Genomic DNA, 17,382 nt, shown 5'->3' on the forward strand with positions numbered 1-17,382 from the left:
TTCTGAGACACGGTCTCATGTCCCAGGCTGATCTCAAACATCATATGTAGCTGAGGGTGGCTTTGATCCTGCTTGGTCCTGCTGGCTCTATGTAGATTCCAAATGCCGAAATTTCAGATGCGTGTCATTATGCCAGGCTTTGTGTGTTTGTGCACACGTGTGTGCATGTGTGCAGAGACCCACGTATGTTGACACTGGGCTGTCTTCTTCGGACATTGAGGCAGCTTTCTCATTTAAACTGAGAGCCAGTCTAGCGAGCCAGCTTGCTCTGGGGATCCTGTCTGCCCTACAAAGCTGGCTTACAATGGTACTAATGTGGGCGGGCCTATGGATTTGTACCCCGGGCTTCAAGCTTGCAAAATAGCAAAATATTTTACCTGCTTTCAGATACATTTTTACTGTTGTTGTTATTGTGTAGATGGTTTGTGGTCCATATAGCAGAGTTAGCAATGAAGAGGAGGAGCTGGAGAGGCGGCCCTGCAGGTATGAGCACCGTTGCTCTTACAGAGAACTCAGGCTCCCTGAACCCACATGGTGACTTCCAACCACTGGTAACTCCAGTTCTAGTGACCTGATGCCCCCATCTGACTTCAGTGGGTGCCAGGACACACGTGTTACACACGTACACATGCAGGCAAAACACATGCAAATAAAATAGATAAATTTTTAGGCGCAAAAGAAAGAAGCAGACTGGGAAGGGGGATGCGTGCTAGCACATGCAAGGCCCAGGTTCAATCCCCGACACCACCAAAAAAGGACCAAACAAACAAGAGCCAGTGTGGGGGTGCGTGCCTGTAGTCCCGGTACTCAGGAGGCAGCCTCGGGGGTCGGGGGGAATCACTAAAGGCCAGCCTGGGATCATAATGAGTTCCAGACCCCTGTTTCAAACAAATAAAAATAAATAAATAAGAAAAGAAGTATGGAAAGAGAGAAGGAAGAAGGAGTGGGGGAGTGGGAGCAGGAAGAGGTGGAAAATGACTTTTAGAAGGACTAAGAGCAGCGGTTCAACCGGCCTTGTACATCCAAGTTCACAGCTGCGTGGGTCACAAGAGGCAGACGGAAGAGTGGGCGGATCCATGACCTGGAATCTGGGGCCAAGGGTGGGGCTCAGTGGCAGAGCTTGTCTGACGTGCCTGACAAGGCCCTGGGTACCATGTGCGAGCGTGTCTGTGTGTGTACACACACACACACACACACACACACACACACACACACACACACACTCATTATCCAGCCTTCCAGGGGGAGAATATTCAAGACTGTGAGGATGCTATGCTTAAGATGGTAGATTTGTGTTCACAGAGGGAGAGTAAAGTCAGGCTCACCAGCTGATAGAGCGATAGACCGACATCTGTTCCATACCTATGCCCAGTCCCCCGAGAACCGCCTTTCCCACCCGAGGTCATCCCAGACCAACAATTACTCTTGAACCTTAGGCGTTGGGAAACCACAGTGAAGCGGTCCTGGCCTCCAGCCAAGGGCAGAACTAGCTAGCGCTTGGCAATATGTTCAAAGGGAAAAGCTGATGGGGGTGGGTGTCCGTTTGACCCACCACCGCCATATTGCATACCCGATTGGGGGTGTGTGTGAGGTGAAGCCATGGGTATAGCAAGTTCCCTCTGGGTCACTTAGCTCTGAAAGCAGGTCCTTCCCTGGGGCCCACTGAGCTTTCAGAGTTCTAGCGGGTTACGGGTACTTTCTCAGTGCTTCTATGAGCTTAGGAAAACAGCCTCTCCCATCACCTTCTGAGATTGGAGATACGACCTAGGTTTTCTGGGTGTGGACCATGGGTGGAAGGCCTGCGCTAGGGCAGACAGCTCATGGACCTGGGGCCCCGGTTCCTTAAAGTCTGACCTCTGGACCTCAGACACCCCACAGAACCAGTTCCCTAGGCTAGTGCTTTGGGGATCCTGAATGGAATGATGGGGAGAGAGCCACATGAGTCCTCTTCCCTACCCTCTTCCTCAGAAGGCAGACCTTAGCCCACTTAAAGATCCACGGTTTATTTTCCTGTTGAAAAGAAAGTACTTGGTTCCTCAGCTAGCTACCATGCCAGCAGGCCGTGGGTACGTGAGCCAGGGCTGCTGGAGAGGCCGTATGGTCTGTAGGACCTTGGTGGTGACCACTTTGGATGGAGCCATTGGTGCTATGTCCTGATAGCCAATCATCTCAAAGTGATCCAGATGCATTTGACCCGTCTCGTGTGTTTCCAAAGCCCAAGGGCAGTTTATTCACAATGTGATCCTTGTGTTTTGTGGGTCTAGGTCCCAGATTATCCCACACCTCCCTGTTAGGCCCTGGAGGCTTCTGGGAGAACTCACAGCCTTCACCTCAGTCCAGTTGGGTGCGCAGGGAGACCTGAGACCTTGGCTGATACAGCATGCTGTCACTGACAAGGGCCGTCCTGTAGGTGGAGCTCATCCAGACTTGGCAGTCCGCAGATGACGGGAGCAGCCCACCCACAGGGTTAACACAGTGTCCTCTGTGTCCTCGCAGATTCTGTGCCCTCCAATAGGGCTGACGACAGAGCAGAAACTCCCTGGGGGGGAGAATGTGCTCGTACTGAACACATGTGGACATTTTTCTTGTCACTAGCCTCTGAGTGTGAAGACTGTTTACACAGCGTTTACACTGCATGGGGTGGTATTGGTAATCTATGGGTGATTGGAAGCACACAGGAGGGCGTGTGGGGGTTCTAGACATCACTGTGACAGTTCTGTATGAGAGACTTGAGCATGTGAGGAACCGATCCCCACAGAGGGGCGACTGTTTATAAAGCCCATGTTCTTAGCAGCACAGAGCACACCAGTTGAAGGTAAAGTGCCTGCGGGGAACATGGGGGAAGAGGCAAAGACTGTTTTTTATTTAACAGTGCTCCCCCACAGCAGGTCAGAATGTCAGAATGCAGCCTGGTATTCACTTGGAGCAAATCGCCCATGTCCCTGATGTTGATGGCCGAGCAGCTGACTCAGAAACCACACCCAGCTTCTCTATGGAGTCTCTGTGTGACTAGAACAGACTGTGGTAGGATGCCACCCCTCAGGCAGCACCAGGGCCCTGGCTTCAGATGTTGAGTAATCCTGGGATCTCTGGCGATCAGAGGGCAATGCAGCTGACCCACTGGGATCTTGCTGAGTTTGTGTCCCTGGTCACCCCCTCCTTGTTGGTGCTTTCAGGGAAACTCTTTTCTCTTTCAATGGTTTAATGGCTTCTCCTTGGCCACAGACTGAGGGTGTTGGATCTTGAGGAAGTGGGGTCTCTTTCTCTTATGCACACAAGGAGAGCACGCGAGAGAGAGCGAGAGGGAGACTCATCCGCTGTTTTGAGACCCAGCGACCTGATGACATGGATCAGTTCCTGCTGCCAAGCCCCTTGGAGACATGCCCCAAAGAACAGTCCCTGGGCTTAGGCTCTGACTCACAGCTCTCTATAGCAGACAAAGGAAAATATTTCCAGTGGGACCAGATCGGCTATAAGTGTGGCTGGAGCCAAGGATTCTGGCTATCTTGGGTGACTCACAGGGCCGAACTGTTTGTGCAATGTGTTGTTTTGGGGAGTGCATGAAAGACTCGGCAGACGCCTTCTTGCTGAGGGTCACAGGCTGGGGCTGGGGCTGGACAGCCACCTCCGGAGGAGGCACTGGGACAGGGCTCAAAATAAATAAAATTATTCCTAAGGATGCATGCCCTCCTCTCCTCCCCTTTCTGTACACACACATGCACACACCACACACATACTCATACACACATACATACTCACACATGAACACACACACTCACACATGCCCCCTCACACATACACACATATCACACATAGTCATACATGTACACACACATACATAGTCATACACACATACATACTCACACATGAACACACACACACATACTCACACATGCCCCCTCACACATACACACATATCACACATGCACACACACATACACCTAGTTACACATTCACACACACATACACATGCATACTCTCTCACACACATACATGTACTCACACACGCAAGCACACACATATACACATAGAGTTTCAGAGAAAATGTAACAGCATTTTATGTGAGGAGCTGGAAGCTGACTCTGTAAAGTGCTTGCCGCTAAGTGTGAGGAGCTGAGTTTGGATGCCCAGCACACACATAAAAGCAGGGAGTGGTGGTGATTCTCTGCAATCATAGCACTGGGGAAACAGAGCTAGCTTGGTCCCTGGGGAAAGGGAGCGAGGTCAGTCCCTGGGACTTGAGGCCTGCCAGTCTAACTGAATCGGCAAGTTCCGGGTTCAGCGAGAGACCCTGTTTGTGTGTGTGTGTGTGTGTGTGTGTGTGTGTGTGTGAGTTGTGCTGAGAGACAGCTCAGTGGTGAAGACCGCTTATTGTTTTTGCAGAGGACCTGAATTCCCAGCACCGAACTCCAGCTCCTGGGGAACCGAAACCCTCTGCTGGCCTCCAAGGGCACACACAGTCATGTGCATATACCCAGCACAGATACATCCGTACAATTAAAAGGAAAACAAAAATCTTTAAATTAAAAAATAGGAACGAGGTGAAGAGAAAGTGAGGCAGACGCTTTACATCTACCTCAGACTCCCATGTGCACACACAGGAACACATACACACACGTGCACACACATGTACACATATCACATGCACAGTGTTGTGTTTGATTGGGAGGAAAGTTCCTACTCACTGGCTTTTACCATTTTTCTCCTAACCCTTTGTTTTCCCCTACCATTTATATTTTCCTAAACCTTGCTTGGGGTTGCTGGGTAATCTAGTTCTTCCAGATGTGCGTTTCCCACCCCCCCCCCCCCGACCTGGTCTCCCACAGACGGTAAGGTCCTACAGCCTCTGGGCTGCCGAGCCACTGGGTCACCCCATGCTCCTCCCTGTAGAGCAAACAAGCTTGTCTGTGTAAAGCTTCACGAATGGCGGACATTCTGCACCAGCCTTCGGGTCTGTGACTGTGTTCCCAGGAGCCTGAGCCCTGTGGAAACTCAACCTGGCCCTGGCTTGGGTTCTTTTCCCCTGAGTGCTGGCCCTAGGAAACTCCCAGACTCCTGCTCTCAGAGCCAGGCTGTGGTCATAGAGCTGACAGTACAGGCCTCACACCCACAGCCTTCACCCACAAGAAGAGTCGGGTCCTGCTCTGGGAAAATACCTGGTCATTTCTACTTTGTATTAAGAAGAGTCGTGCTTGGACTGGGGGTGTGGCTGTGTTGGTAGCTTTCTAACCGAGCATTCATGAAGCTCTGGGTTTCAGCCCTCAAGCTACAAGAGATCTAGTGTGACATTACACACCTGTATTCTGGCACTCAGGAGGTAGGGGCAGGAAGATCAGGAGTTCAAGATTGTCTCTGGTTAATTAGTGACTTTGAAGCTAGCCTGGGCTACGTGAGATCGGGTCTCAAACAACTAAACTGAAACAAAACAAAACAAAACAAAAAAATCATCCTTAAAGTCCTTCTCATTGCCTGCTTCCCATCTCTGTGTCCCAGAATGAACCTTCCCATTAGCGAGGGTTGGGGTCTTGATCTTTTGACATCACCAAGTTTGGGACCTCTTTCTGAAACAGTGTGTCCTGTGTCACCTCAGGAGCCACCTTAGGAAGAGAGACCAGTTGGTCAGTACAAGAGCAGAGACCTCAAAGTCTAGCCCCTCTAGCTGGTGCGACATGCTATGCCCCTCCCATTCTCTCCCGCCACCCTTCACCCCCCAGCAGCAGGGAGCCCTGCACCATGTTCAGGCAACTTAACCCTCCAAGTCGGAGAGGCTTGCTGAACCCTCTCTGAGAACCAAGAACATACCAGCATCTTGCTTTCTGAGGTGGGAGCCATGCCTTTGTCTAATAGGTCAGATACATGGACTCTGGTTACCACAAGGATGGACACACCCTTGCTATTCTTCTTTTAAAGGCAAGGCTGCTGCAGCTTTGGCAAAATGGAGGTTTGCTTTCTCTATAGAAGGATCCTGGGGCGGGAAGGTGAGGTTACATTGTTTCTCTGCAGAGGACACATGGGGTGTGGTGCAACCCGCATGGTGGCGCTGATGATGAGGGCTGGGGACTTTGCTCGGGTGCTCTCTGCTCCTGTTGGGTTTCTGTCTCAGCAATTATCTCAGACTGTCCGGCCTTGATGGAGCAAGTATTGACTTGCTATGAAGACCATTACGTCTGATTGTACTAGAAATAAAATCTGGCAACCATGAACAAAGCCCAGGTTCTTGGCTCTGAGCTGGGGAATCTGAACTAGACAGCACCTACCTTTGCCACATCCTGCCTCCCATGCATGGGGACTGCACCCTAATTGGCTCGGCAGTGATGTATGCAGGGGCTAATCAAAGCCTTTTATCTTCTGATTATCTTTCCCTGTGACGGATGGTAGGCTCCGGCACAGTCAAAATAGAAGCAGATTCGGCTGAATGTTTCAGAGAAGAATCTAGCAGTTCCAGGGAGCAGGGGATGCTGTCCTGCTGCTGCCTGGCAAAGACTTTCACTGGGGAAAATTATTTTTCATAACCTTTTTGCTTTCTTATTTAAATTAAGCTTTGACAAGCAAGTTTGGCAGTGGTGGAGGGCACCTAATTTGGTCCCCCTTGACCTCAACAGCCTTGATTGACAGTTTGTTGTCAGGCTGGAAGTTGCACCGGGAAGGTGGGAGCAGGCAGAACAAATGCCCCCGGACAGCTCGGGGTCCCCCAGGACCCAGGCAGAGCCGGGGAGAGCATGCAATTAGAGAGGTCTTCACAGGAAAGTTAATTAGCTACTAAATAGCATTTAGCACAGTTTACAGCGGAAACGCATGTTTGAGGAGGAAATGGAGGTCAAGGGAAGATGGCTTCTGCAAAGGCAGCCAGCACTGGTCTGCTGGCATCCTAGCCAGAGCATGATCCCAGGGCATGGGTGGGTGTTCCCCAGCAGGGAGAAGGGAAGGTACCCACCTGGCATGTGAGACAGACTGATCTATGTCACTAGGAACTGTCCCCATCACTTCCTGGAACCTCCTGGGAACTGACTGGGTCGTGTAGGTGGGATAGCACCCCTCCCAAATGCACAGCCATCCAGAACCTCTGAGTACGACCACCTTTTGAAATAGGAGCTTTGCTGATATGGGCAAAGCAACGGAAAGATGAGGTCATCCTGGATGGAAGTGGCCCTGGGCTCAGAGTTTATCCTCACAGGATACAAACAAACACGCAGACCTAGGGAGACTTGAAAATGGGAGCCCTGTCCTGTAAGCTAAGGAGCACCTGAGAATAGCCTGTCAGCACCAGGAAGCTGAGGTGGCAGGAAGGGCCTTCGGAGGCATCCTGATACTTGGTGTGGTCTTTTGTTAGGGTGGAAACACCATGTCACAGCCACGATGCTTTGCTCAGTATCTGAAGCCAGAACGTTCTGGAGGTCTAGAGGAAGCCAGGATGGGCAGCTTGTGGTGCATATTGGGCTATTGAGCCTGATTTTATTTTCTGTTAAGAATAAGGTCATGGGGCCAGGGAAGCTGCTGAGTGAGTAAAGAACTTGCCTACCACGTCTGGAGACCCCGGTTCCATCCCCAACAGTACAAAAAGCAAACCGGGCATGGTGGTTCATAGAGGCAGTCCCAGTACACAGGAGGACCAGAAGTCAGGGCCAGACTACACTACATGATGTGACATTGGTTGGTCTTACTGTTGTGGGTTGATGGCTTTAGTGTCGTGTGTGAGTGTGTGTGTGTGTGTGTGTGTGTGCGCGCGCGCGTGCACACACATGCTATATGTTATGTATGTATATGTATGCATTGCATGTGTTCCATGTGTAAACGTGTGTGGCGTGTGTATAGATGTGTATGTGGTGTGTAGTGTACGAGTATATATGTACATGTATTTGCGTGTGCACAGACATGTACACACAATTCTATGTAAGGTCAGAGGTCCATTCCTGGCATCTCCCTCTGCTGTCTTCTGTCTCTGTATGTTCTGCACACGGCGAGACAAGGTCTCTCACCAAACGTGAAGCTCGGCAGTTTGGCTAGGCAGGCTGCCAATATGCTCAGGGATCCACCTACTTCCGCGCCTACCTAGGGCTGGGGCTTCACGAGTGTGCTGCTATGTCTGGCTCCTTACCTGGACTCAGGCAGCACCTCTGCTGCTCGCCCAGCAGGCGTTTAACTGCGCCAGCATCTCCTTTGTCTCCATCTTATTTTTCAAGGCAGGGTCTCCCACTGAACCTCAAGTTCACTGTCAGCCCCAGGGACCCTCCTGTGCCTTTGTGCTAAGTGGCTTGTCCTTTTATGTGGGTTCTGGGGATCAGAATGCAGAATCTCCTGCTCTGGTGCCAAGTGCTTTGCTGCCTGAGCTACTGTAGCAGCCTCCGTGTGTGTGTGTGTGTGTGTGTGTGTGTGTGTGTGTGTGTGTGCACGCTGTGATAATTCTTACACAAGCAATTGTTGCAAGAGGACATGAGCAGTCCCTCTGAGGGCTGTGCCTGGCCCCATGGCACCTGCATCCCACAATACCCCCACCTCATGAGCATGCCCATTGATTTTTTATAATGATCGTACCCCCTCCCCCTCGTGCTGTTTGCCTTCTTCCTGGCTATGTGCATCTCGCTGTGTGGTGTTCCGCGTGACCACACCCCTTCTGTGGACATCCGGTTGCTTTCAGTTCTTTGCTTGTCTCTAATAGCCACGTCTGTGTTGAAGCTTGCCCACAGGTAAGATTCTTCCTCTGGTGGTTTCCAGAGACACAGGCCAGGGCAGGGCACTTCCAGCCTGAGACGGTTGCCAGGTAACTAAGCAGTTTGAGCTCTGGATGTGGAGAAGTACAGATGTGCGCGGTGATATGACAGCCAACCACACACCCACACGCACACAGCCCGTGAGTGCATCTAAAGCTTTGATAGATAACTTCACACAGAAGCACACGCAAGCTCCCGTGCACAGGGGCATCTGTGCTACGGGAAAGTGTCTTGGGGGACATTGTCTGCTGCAAAGGTTTTAAAACAGCATCCCGAGATGCTGATGGGACTCTGTCCTGGATATGCTGGTGAAGCAATCCCATGGTAATACCACGAGACGCTGTCTTACACGTGTACATTCAAGCATGTGTGTTAGGCCTGTGTGTCCTGCAGACTCATGTGCCTCCTGCCACTGGGGATGTGTCATGAGGGTGAGGCCCAGGTGGGCCAAACCCAGTGATGAGAAGACAGGAGTCCGTGAGCTCTGGACCACGTACTCTCAAGTGTCTGTCTGGGTGACAGCCTATGGATCCTGCTGTAGCTGAGAAGGGGTAACCCTTAGGGCGTGGCTGCTGCATGTATCTCGGGGCTAGGAACCCCCATTTTGTGGTCGACGCCCAACGTTGGCTATTGCTCATCTTTGCTCAGATAGTGGGTGAAAGTTATTTGTGTGGCCGGGCGGTGGTGGTGCACGCCTTTAATCCCAGCACTTGGGAGGCAGAGGCAGGTGGATTTCTGAGTTCGAGGCCAACCTGGTCTACAGAGTGAGTTCTAGGACAGCCAAGGCTACACAGAGAAACCCTGTCTCGAAAAAGCACAAAAAAAAAAAAAAAAAAAAAAAAAAGAAAAAAAAAAAAGAAAGTTATTTGTGCTTCCTCTTTGATTTATCTGTTTTTGAAACAGTCTCACAGTATAGCCCAGTCTACCCTCAAACTCACAAATCCCCTGCCTCCATCCCTCCAATGCGGAAGTAACAGGTGGTACCAGGTTCTTTTGCATTTCTTTATAACTGACAGTTCTGTATGGGCCTACTTGCTTCTCAATTGCTATCTTCTTTGGGGATATATATGTCCAAGAAAGACGGTGCTAACCTTGCCTTGGCACCCAGAGCCTCCCCCAACATAGAGCTGCTTCTCTGTGTACACCGCAGGGACGCTCTGATTTGGAATGGCCCAGGAGCCAGCTTTGTGGGAACCACCCTGGCTGTCACATAGCCATTTTCTCTAAGAATGTTCTATTACCTGCTGTCCCTGCCTTGGCCACTCCTAAATACTCCGGCCAAGCCAGGCAGTGTCTCAGTGCCTAGAGACTATGTCAGTCCTGAAACCAGCCTAGGGAATGTTGAGATAAGGGTGGGGGAAGACAGGAGGAGGGAGAAAAGATTCCTGAATGGGGTCTGTTCTCATGTCCTTCATGCATATGTGGTCTATAAAAAATTCAACTTGCCCGGTCAAGTGTGTGAGTGGATTTGAAAAGGGCATGAACCAGACACAGTGACACTCGTATGAGCTGAGCTTCTTGGGAGGTGTAGCAGGGGGACTGCAGGTTTGAATCCTATATTATACAGGGAGTTTGAGGCTAGCTCAGAAAGCAAACAGAGACATTGTCTCAAAATAAAAAGAAATTTTAAAATAAAAATAACCTTTGAAAGGAAGTGGAGGTGGGAGTCTGAGAGGGTAGCTCAGGAGTAGAGCACTTGCCTGGGTTGGTGGTTTGATTGAGAGTGGCGCACATAGGTTCATATGGGTGAATGTCTGGACCCCAGATGGTGGAACTGTTTGGGAAGGATTCGGAGGTATGGCCTTGTCGCAGGAGTGTCAGTGGGGGAAGGGGTTAAGGTTTCAAGGCTGCCACCATTCCCAGTGTGCTCTCTGCCTCCTGCTTTTGTAGGTCAGTGTGAACTTGTAGCTGTCCCTGTGGGTCAGCGTGAACCTGCAGCCATCCCCATGGGTCTGTGTGAACTTGGAGCTGTCCTTGTGGGTCTGTGTGAACCAGCAGCTGTGCCCATGGGTCGATGTGAACCTGCAGCTGTCCTCATGGGTTAGTATGAACCTGCAGTTGTCTGTGTGGGTCAGTGTGAACCTGCAGATATCCCTGTGGGTCAGTGTGAACCAGCAGCTGTCCCCATGGGTTGGTGTGAACCTGCAGCTGTCCTCATAGGTTAGTGTGAACCTGCAGTTGTCTGTGTGGGTCAGTGTGAACCTATAGATATCCCTGTAGGTCAGTGTGAACCTGTAGCTGTCCCTGTGGGTTGGTGTGAACCTGCAGTTATCTGTGTGGGTCAGTGTGAACCTGCAGATATTCCTGTGAATCAGTGTGAACCTGTAGCCATCCCTGTGGGTCGGTGTGAACCTGCAGCTGTCCCTGTGTGTTGGTGTGAACCTGCAGCTGTCCCTGTGTGTTGGTGTGAACCTGCAGCTGTCCCCATGTGTCGGTGTGAACCTGCAGTTGTCCATGTGTGTCAGTGTGAACCTGCAGCTGTCCCCGTTGGTTGTCGTGAACCTGCAGTTGTCTGTGTGGGTCAGTGTGAACCTGCTTCCCTTTATAAGCTGCTTTGACTGTCATGTTTTCTCACAGCAATAGAAACTCTAAGACACATGGTAAGGTCCTGGCTCCATCTCCAGTACTGCAGAAGAAAGGGATGGGGTGGCAGGAGGGAAGACAGAAGAGACAGAAGCCAACAGCTGATGACCCATCCAGAAGACAGAGGAATCTAGGGACTACTAGCACTCCAGGGATGGTTGTGGTGGACAACTGTCACCCTGGCCCCTTTGGGTCCTGTCATACTCCTCTTGGCACCTGGAGGTCCAGGTCATCCCTGGGTCTACTCAAGGTCAACCCTCAGGGTCCATTTGGGTCCCCGTTGGGAAGGCAGGAGTGTCACTGGAGAGTTAAGGTGTATTGAGATGAGCCTTGATGAGTAAGTGAGGCCTTACTGTCTGAGCCGTGGAAGACCCTGGTGGTAGTTCTGGTGAACCCAGACTAGCTAGGGAGTGTCTCAAAGCCCTGATGCCCAGAACCTCAAAGGTTCTGGTTTCTAGTCCCACTTCCTCCAAGAGGGAGTCCACACTTCCTTCCCTCATTTGGACAGATGAGTTCAGTCTGGTGATCTTCGGGTCCTTCGGCATCTGCAGGTTCTAAGACCACGTGCTCTTTATTTGAACAAACCTGGATCAGCCATGTATCTTACACTCAGGCTGTGCTTTTCCCCGGAGATCCTCTTCCTGTGCCGCCGCCTGGGAAGGAGGGCTCTGCCCACGCTGCAGGATAGTTAGGAAGTCTGACTGTGGAGCAGAGAGAGGGGGGAATTTGGGCTGAACACCTGAAAAAGAGTTCATGAAATTTAATCAGTGCCTAAGGGGAACACCTAAATTTAGTCAAATTATTATTAGTATTCATTCCATTTTTAAATTGCCTAGGGGAACGTCACAAAAACTTGGGGAACTACCAGCCTGGGTGGTGATTAGTCGTTTCTGCAAAGCAGTGGAACCCCGAGAGGCTGTAGAGATCCCCAAGAGCCTCGAGGCCGAAGTCACTGACATGGGGAACTCACTCTCTCAACTCTGTGGCGCAGGTCTGGTGAGACACAGGAGCCCCGTGAAGAGCCAGTGTTCAGAACTCAGTGACCTGCAAGCCATTCATAACCCTAGCCATGTCGGCATTCCCTGGTGGCCTGTGGTACGGTTGTTCTCTGGGCCTTACTGCTGCTAAGCACACCAACCTGGGTGGGCCCCTTGCTGGGTGTGAAGAGAGGACTAGGGTTTGCTCCTTCTCTGAGTGAGACTGAACTGATTATCCAGGGCTTGCTATTCCTGATGTTTTAGCAGAACACCTCAGCGAGCCCTGGGCCTCTGGGTAGAATCAAAGGACATCATGCCGTGGCCGTGTGGAATGTCAGCCTCCTTTCTCTCCTGGGCCCCTCCTTCTCTACCCTGTCCTCCTGGCAAGTGTCATGTGCCAGCCAGGCCTTGACAGATGTGTGACTTCATTTTGAAAGGTGTCATGGTATAGTGACCTGGGGATGCCACCAACTCAAAGCATGCAGTCTCCAGCATCCTCCTGTGTTCTTGGCTTTTGATGGCTGGTCAGCACCGGGTGTCACCAGCTTCATCCTGCCCTTACTCCCATTCCTCATTTTTTTCTGTTACATAAAATGTCCTCGGTTTCACTGTGAACACCTGGGTTGTGAGCACGGAGTCCATGTTGGTTCTGAAATAAATGTTTGCTGCTGTTAATTGCTGTAAAATTGGACATTTTTATTTGTGCGGGGGAGGGGACATACACGCCACAGACACACGGGCACACGGGCATACAGAAGTCAGAGGACAGATATAGGTAGTCAGGTCATCGGGCTTGGTGATGAGCGCCTTTACCAGCCTGGTTTTCGCTAGTTCTGAGCTCAGGCTGCCGCCGCCATGTTGTCTGTAAGTCAGCGTATATGCGAACTCAAACACCCAGCACAGGAGCGGCGTGGGGACAGTCTCCAGACTGAGCGGGCTGTTAATTATTTTGCTTTATTTATTAGACGCACTGGCATCTCTTAGCCTTGAAGCATATTTGCAAATGCCTTAAGGGAAAACGAAAAGCAAATGACTCCTGCCTCCCTGGTCTCCAGCCGGTAATGAATGATACCAGTTAATAGCAATGACAGCGTCTCCAGTGGGTGACAGGGCCTTCGGTGACACGTGTGACACACAAACCAGAGGCACACTGGATACGTTGAGCGAAATGTTTTCTTAATTTTTCTGAGAAAGGGATGAGGTCACTCAGTCGGACTATGGAAAGATTTAAATAAAAATGGCACCCAAGAGACTGGAGGGTTTTTCTCCCTTCCACTGCAGATGAAGGCACAGCCATCCCCTCTGTCCACTTACCCACCCTGCAGCCGGGCTGGCAAGGAGAAGGCAGGCTGGCCTGGTTATCTTTTCCTAAACGGTGTGGGTAATAAACCTGAGTAATGTGCCTGTCTCTCCCTGTCTGTGATTTACACCTTTCATAATTAGCCCCGCGTGCACCCACGTGGTGTCACGGTAATCGCCAAGCCGGGATGCTGTTCTTCTGGCGGCAGCGGCGGCAGCCTCATTCCCAGAGCGAGACACCCTGTAAAGAGCCATGATTTATTTCCACCCGGCCTCTTTCCCTGAAGACCACCCCCCCACACACACACTTGCCTGGGATAGCCAGGTTGGCTCTCTAGGCTGGACCATGGAAGGGACTAAGGGCTGAAATGGCAGAATCAGGCCAGCTTCTCGCAGATTGCTCCCTGTCTCCACTTGTCAGAAATGACATCGCAAGCCGAGCGGCACAGGGTTCCCTTGGGACTTCCTAGCACGGAGGCCCTGGGAAGCGTGAAACCCACATGGCAGCAGAGGTTCATTGCTCTGACCTGCCGTCCTGGGAGCTGCATTAATTGTCCTCCTGGGCATGGCTGACTGAGCGCTCAGAGCCGCCAGAGTGAGGGACTGGTCAGCAGAAAGTGCAGGGCCCGGGCTGGTGGGTAGATTGATCCAGTGCTCGCCCGAGTTCTCCCCACCCGTGTGTGTGTGTGTGTGTGTGTGTGTGTGTGTGTGTGTGACTGCACACATGTGTGATGTTAATTACGGCTGACAGTCTTTCAGAATGGTTAGCTTAGCTTTGTGTGCATTTTAGAGACTGTTAGAGCCCAGAGTCTAACGGGGCCGTAGAGCTGTCAAACTTGCCACCCCATCCCCATGTCACTAAAAGATCAACCCTTGTCTTCGTGCCCCCTTGTGCCAGGCTTTGATGTTGAAGATCCCATCCTGGCCTGGGGGGAGCAGGACCCCTCAGTAGATGGCAGAGATGCCACGAAAGTGTCAAAGTTAGGGTGAGACGTCTCCCTTGGACCTCCAGGGTAGAGGGCCCCATGCCAGCTCTAAGCATCCTAGCCAGCTCCATCTATCCCAGCCTCTTCCGGTTGAGGCCTCTGCACAGAACATACTAGGGTCTGTCTCCCAGGGCCCAGGGCTTGGTGCCTCTCACTTGGTAAAGGAGGGGTCACAGAGGTCAAAGTGCAGACAGGACGTCAGAGAAGTTTGTAAATGAGATTTGTTGTGGCCGTGTTGTGAGGAAGCGAGTGCTAGGGTGTGGCAGAATATTCCAGCAGGCAGGATATCAGGAGTGAATTTATTGGCAACAAAAACACCTGGGCTGCTGGGCCTGGGGGAACACGCCCTTAATCCCAGTAGTCAGGAGGCATAAGTTCAAAGCCAGCCTGAGCTATGTTATACCCCTGTCTTAAAAAGTGGGTATGGGCTATCATGGTGGCTCAAAGGTTAAGTGCACTTGAGAGGACCCAGTTCCATCGCCAGCGCCCACATGGCAGCTCACAACTGTCCATAGCTCCAGTTCCAGGGGATCTGACTTCCTGTTCTGGCCTCCGAGGGCACCAAGAGCACATGTGGTGTACATATACAACATGGAGGCTACACACCACACACACACACACACACACACACACACACACACACACACACACACACACGGTAAAATAATTACTTTTGAAAACCACTCTTGGATTGAATACCAGAATTTTTTTCCTTCTGCTGGGGACCCTCTGGCTGTTGTCTCTCTTTCTCGGCAGCCGGGCCATCAGCTGATGGAATATCAAAGGAAGGAATTAGGTAAAACTCTAGCCATCTCCCTGCCTCACTGGCTTAGCCTTGGAGGGGTGATCTGTGGTCCAGTGGCTCCCCAGGCTGGACTCTGGGGTGCTGTTCTATCTTGCCTCAGTCTGTACAGCCTCCGTTAGATGTCCCTGAGCTGATGTTCCCAGGGAGGGGATGGAAACTTATGGCCATCGTGAAGATCACGAGCAGATGCGCGGCTGCTTGCTCTCCTTAGGGCTTCTGTTGCTGTGATAAACACCATAGCCAAGTGCAGCCGGGCTTGGGAAGGTTTCCTCTGGCTTCCACTTCTACGGCACTGTCCGAGTCCCAGAGCGAAGTCAGGACAGAAGCTCAAGGAAGGAACCTGGAGGTGGGACGGAACTCAAGCAGGAGCCATGGAGGAGCACTGCTTACTGACTGGGCTCAGCCCTGACTGGACCCCTGTGGTACACTCAGCTTTATTACACAACCCACCCACTCACGGTGGCCCAGGCCACAGTGAGCTGGGTCCTTCTACATAAATCATTTATCAAGAAAATGCCTCACGCGGGCCAACCTGGTGGGGGAGTTTCCTCTGTTGAGGTTCCCTTTTCCCAAATAACTAGATTAGATCTGGCCAACATAAAGCTAGCCAGGACACTGCTGCGCTGCCCGTCTCTGAGGAACTAAGCTTCCCACATTCCTTGCTGCTGTGAGACCACCTCCCCTGTCTTCGTTTGTCTTCCCGGGTCTTCTTCCTACATTTCCATTGGCTCCCTACACAAGGACACCACCAAAGGACACAGAATCTCCTCCACTACCACAAGACAGCTCAGTGTGGGAGCCAGTGCCTCAGTTTCCCCATCCGAACATGGGTGTCCTGATGCAGGGGTGGGGCAAGCCTAAGAAAGCTCTGTTCTGTGAGCGCTGGTTCGTGTACAGAAAGTACGGTCAACACTGAAGGCTGCCGGGGTGATCAGCCATGTGCTGACACTGTACACTGGCCCACCATGTGTTTGGCTGGCTATCACCTTGGAAAAGGCTGTAGGAAGGCCATTCTGGGAGCCAGCTAGCTGCTGCCCCGGCCACTCTGAATCCCAGAAGTTCCTTCAGGTCTCCTCAATCCCTGGCAGTTCTGTGCTGAGCCTGTGGTCCCCAGAGAGTAGACTCAGTGTGGCTGGAACTGAGTCTGTGCCCAGCGCTGTCACGAGCGCTCCTGGGTAGCTTGGGGGAGGTTTAGGGACACTGGGAACCTCGTGCCAAGAACAGTTAGTTACATATCAGACTAAAAAGGAAGCTTTTGTCTTCCATATTTCCTGATGGACTCACCCCCTCTTACCCCTCCCCTGCTGATGGACTCAACCCCCCCCTCGTCCTTCCCCTCCTCACCAATGTCCTTCATTGATCCTTTGAAACCAGGGGCTGGAACTTCAGAGAACATTCCAGTTGCTTCCGCTCTCACTCTTTTAAGCAGCCCTTTTGTCTCATCCATCAGAGGCTCCGCACAGGGCTTAAAGAACACCTGGTTGGGTCAGGTGCCCCTTTCATAGGCCATTTGGAAGCTAAGGCTTCCAGAGAGGACATGGCTTGCCAGAAATTCCTGCAGCCCAGAGCTCTGTCACCAGGAGCCCGGCTAGGCAGCCCAGGTAGACTCCGTCAAGAGCTCAGCTTCCTGGCGGAGGCTGAGTTTTCTGGGTGTTTGGGGCCTTCTGGGTAATGCAGACAGTAGCTTTTCTCTCTCCTGCTGCTGGTGGGGAATGCACAGAGCCCCAGAGGCAGAGTAGACCAGCTTCTCCCATGAGCTTCCCATGCCCAAAACGTGGGTGCCTTGGGTATGTGCCCCCAGTATGTGCAGGTTTCCCCAGCCAGGCTGGACAGGAAATTAGATAGGAAGACAGCGTCAAAGGCCCATGGGAGAGAAGGTGGCCAGCCTTCCTCCCACTGCCTGGAGCGCTTCTGAAGATGTGCCATAAACTTATAGATGTGCCATAAACCTATAGATAGGTGTGCCATAAGCCTACTGTCCTCTTCCAGCCTGCACAAGTAGTAGTCTGTACGGCCTGAGCAAC

At 51.7% G+C, this 17,382-nt stretch overlaps 1 protein-coding gene across 5 annotated transcripts in view; it reads left to right on the top strand.

Annotated features, from left to right (window-relative positions):
* Tbc1d16 (TBC1 domain family member 16) overlaps positions 1-17,382 on the top strand; it is an 84,964-nt gene that overhangs the window by 38,292 nt on the left and 29,290 nt on the right. The gene's annotated exons all lie outside the window — the stretch shown is intronic.

Source organism: Arvicanthis niloticus, chromosome 6, assembly GCF_011762505.2.
Source record: "Arvicanthis niloticus isolate mArvNil1 chromosome 6, mArvNil1.pat.X, whole genome shotgun sequence".
Taxonomy (NCBI): Eukaryota; Metazoa; Chordata; class Mammalia; order Rodentia; family Muridae; genus Arvicanthis; species Arvicanthis niloticus.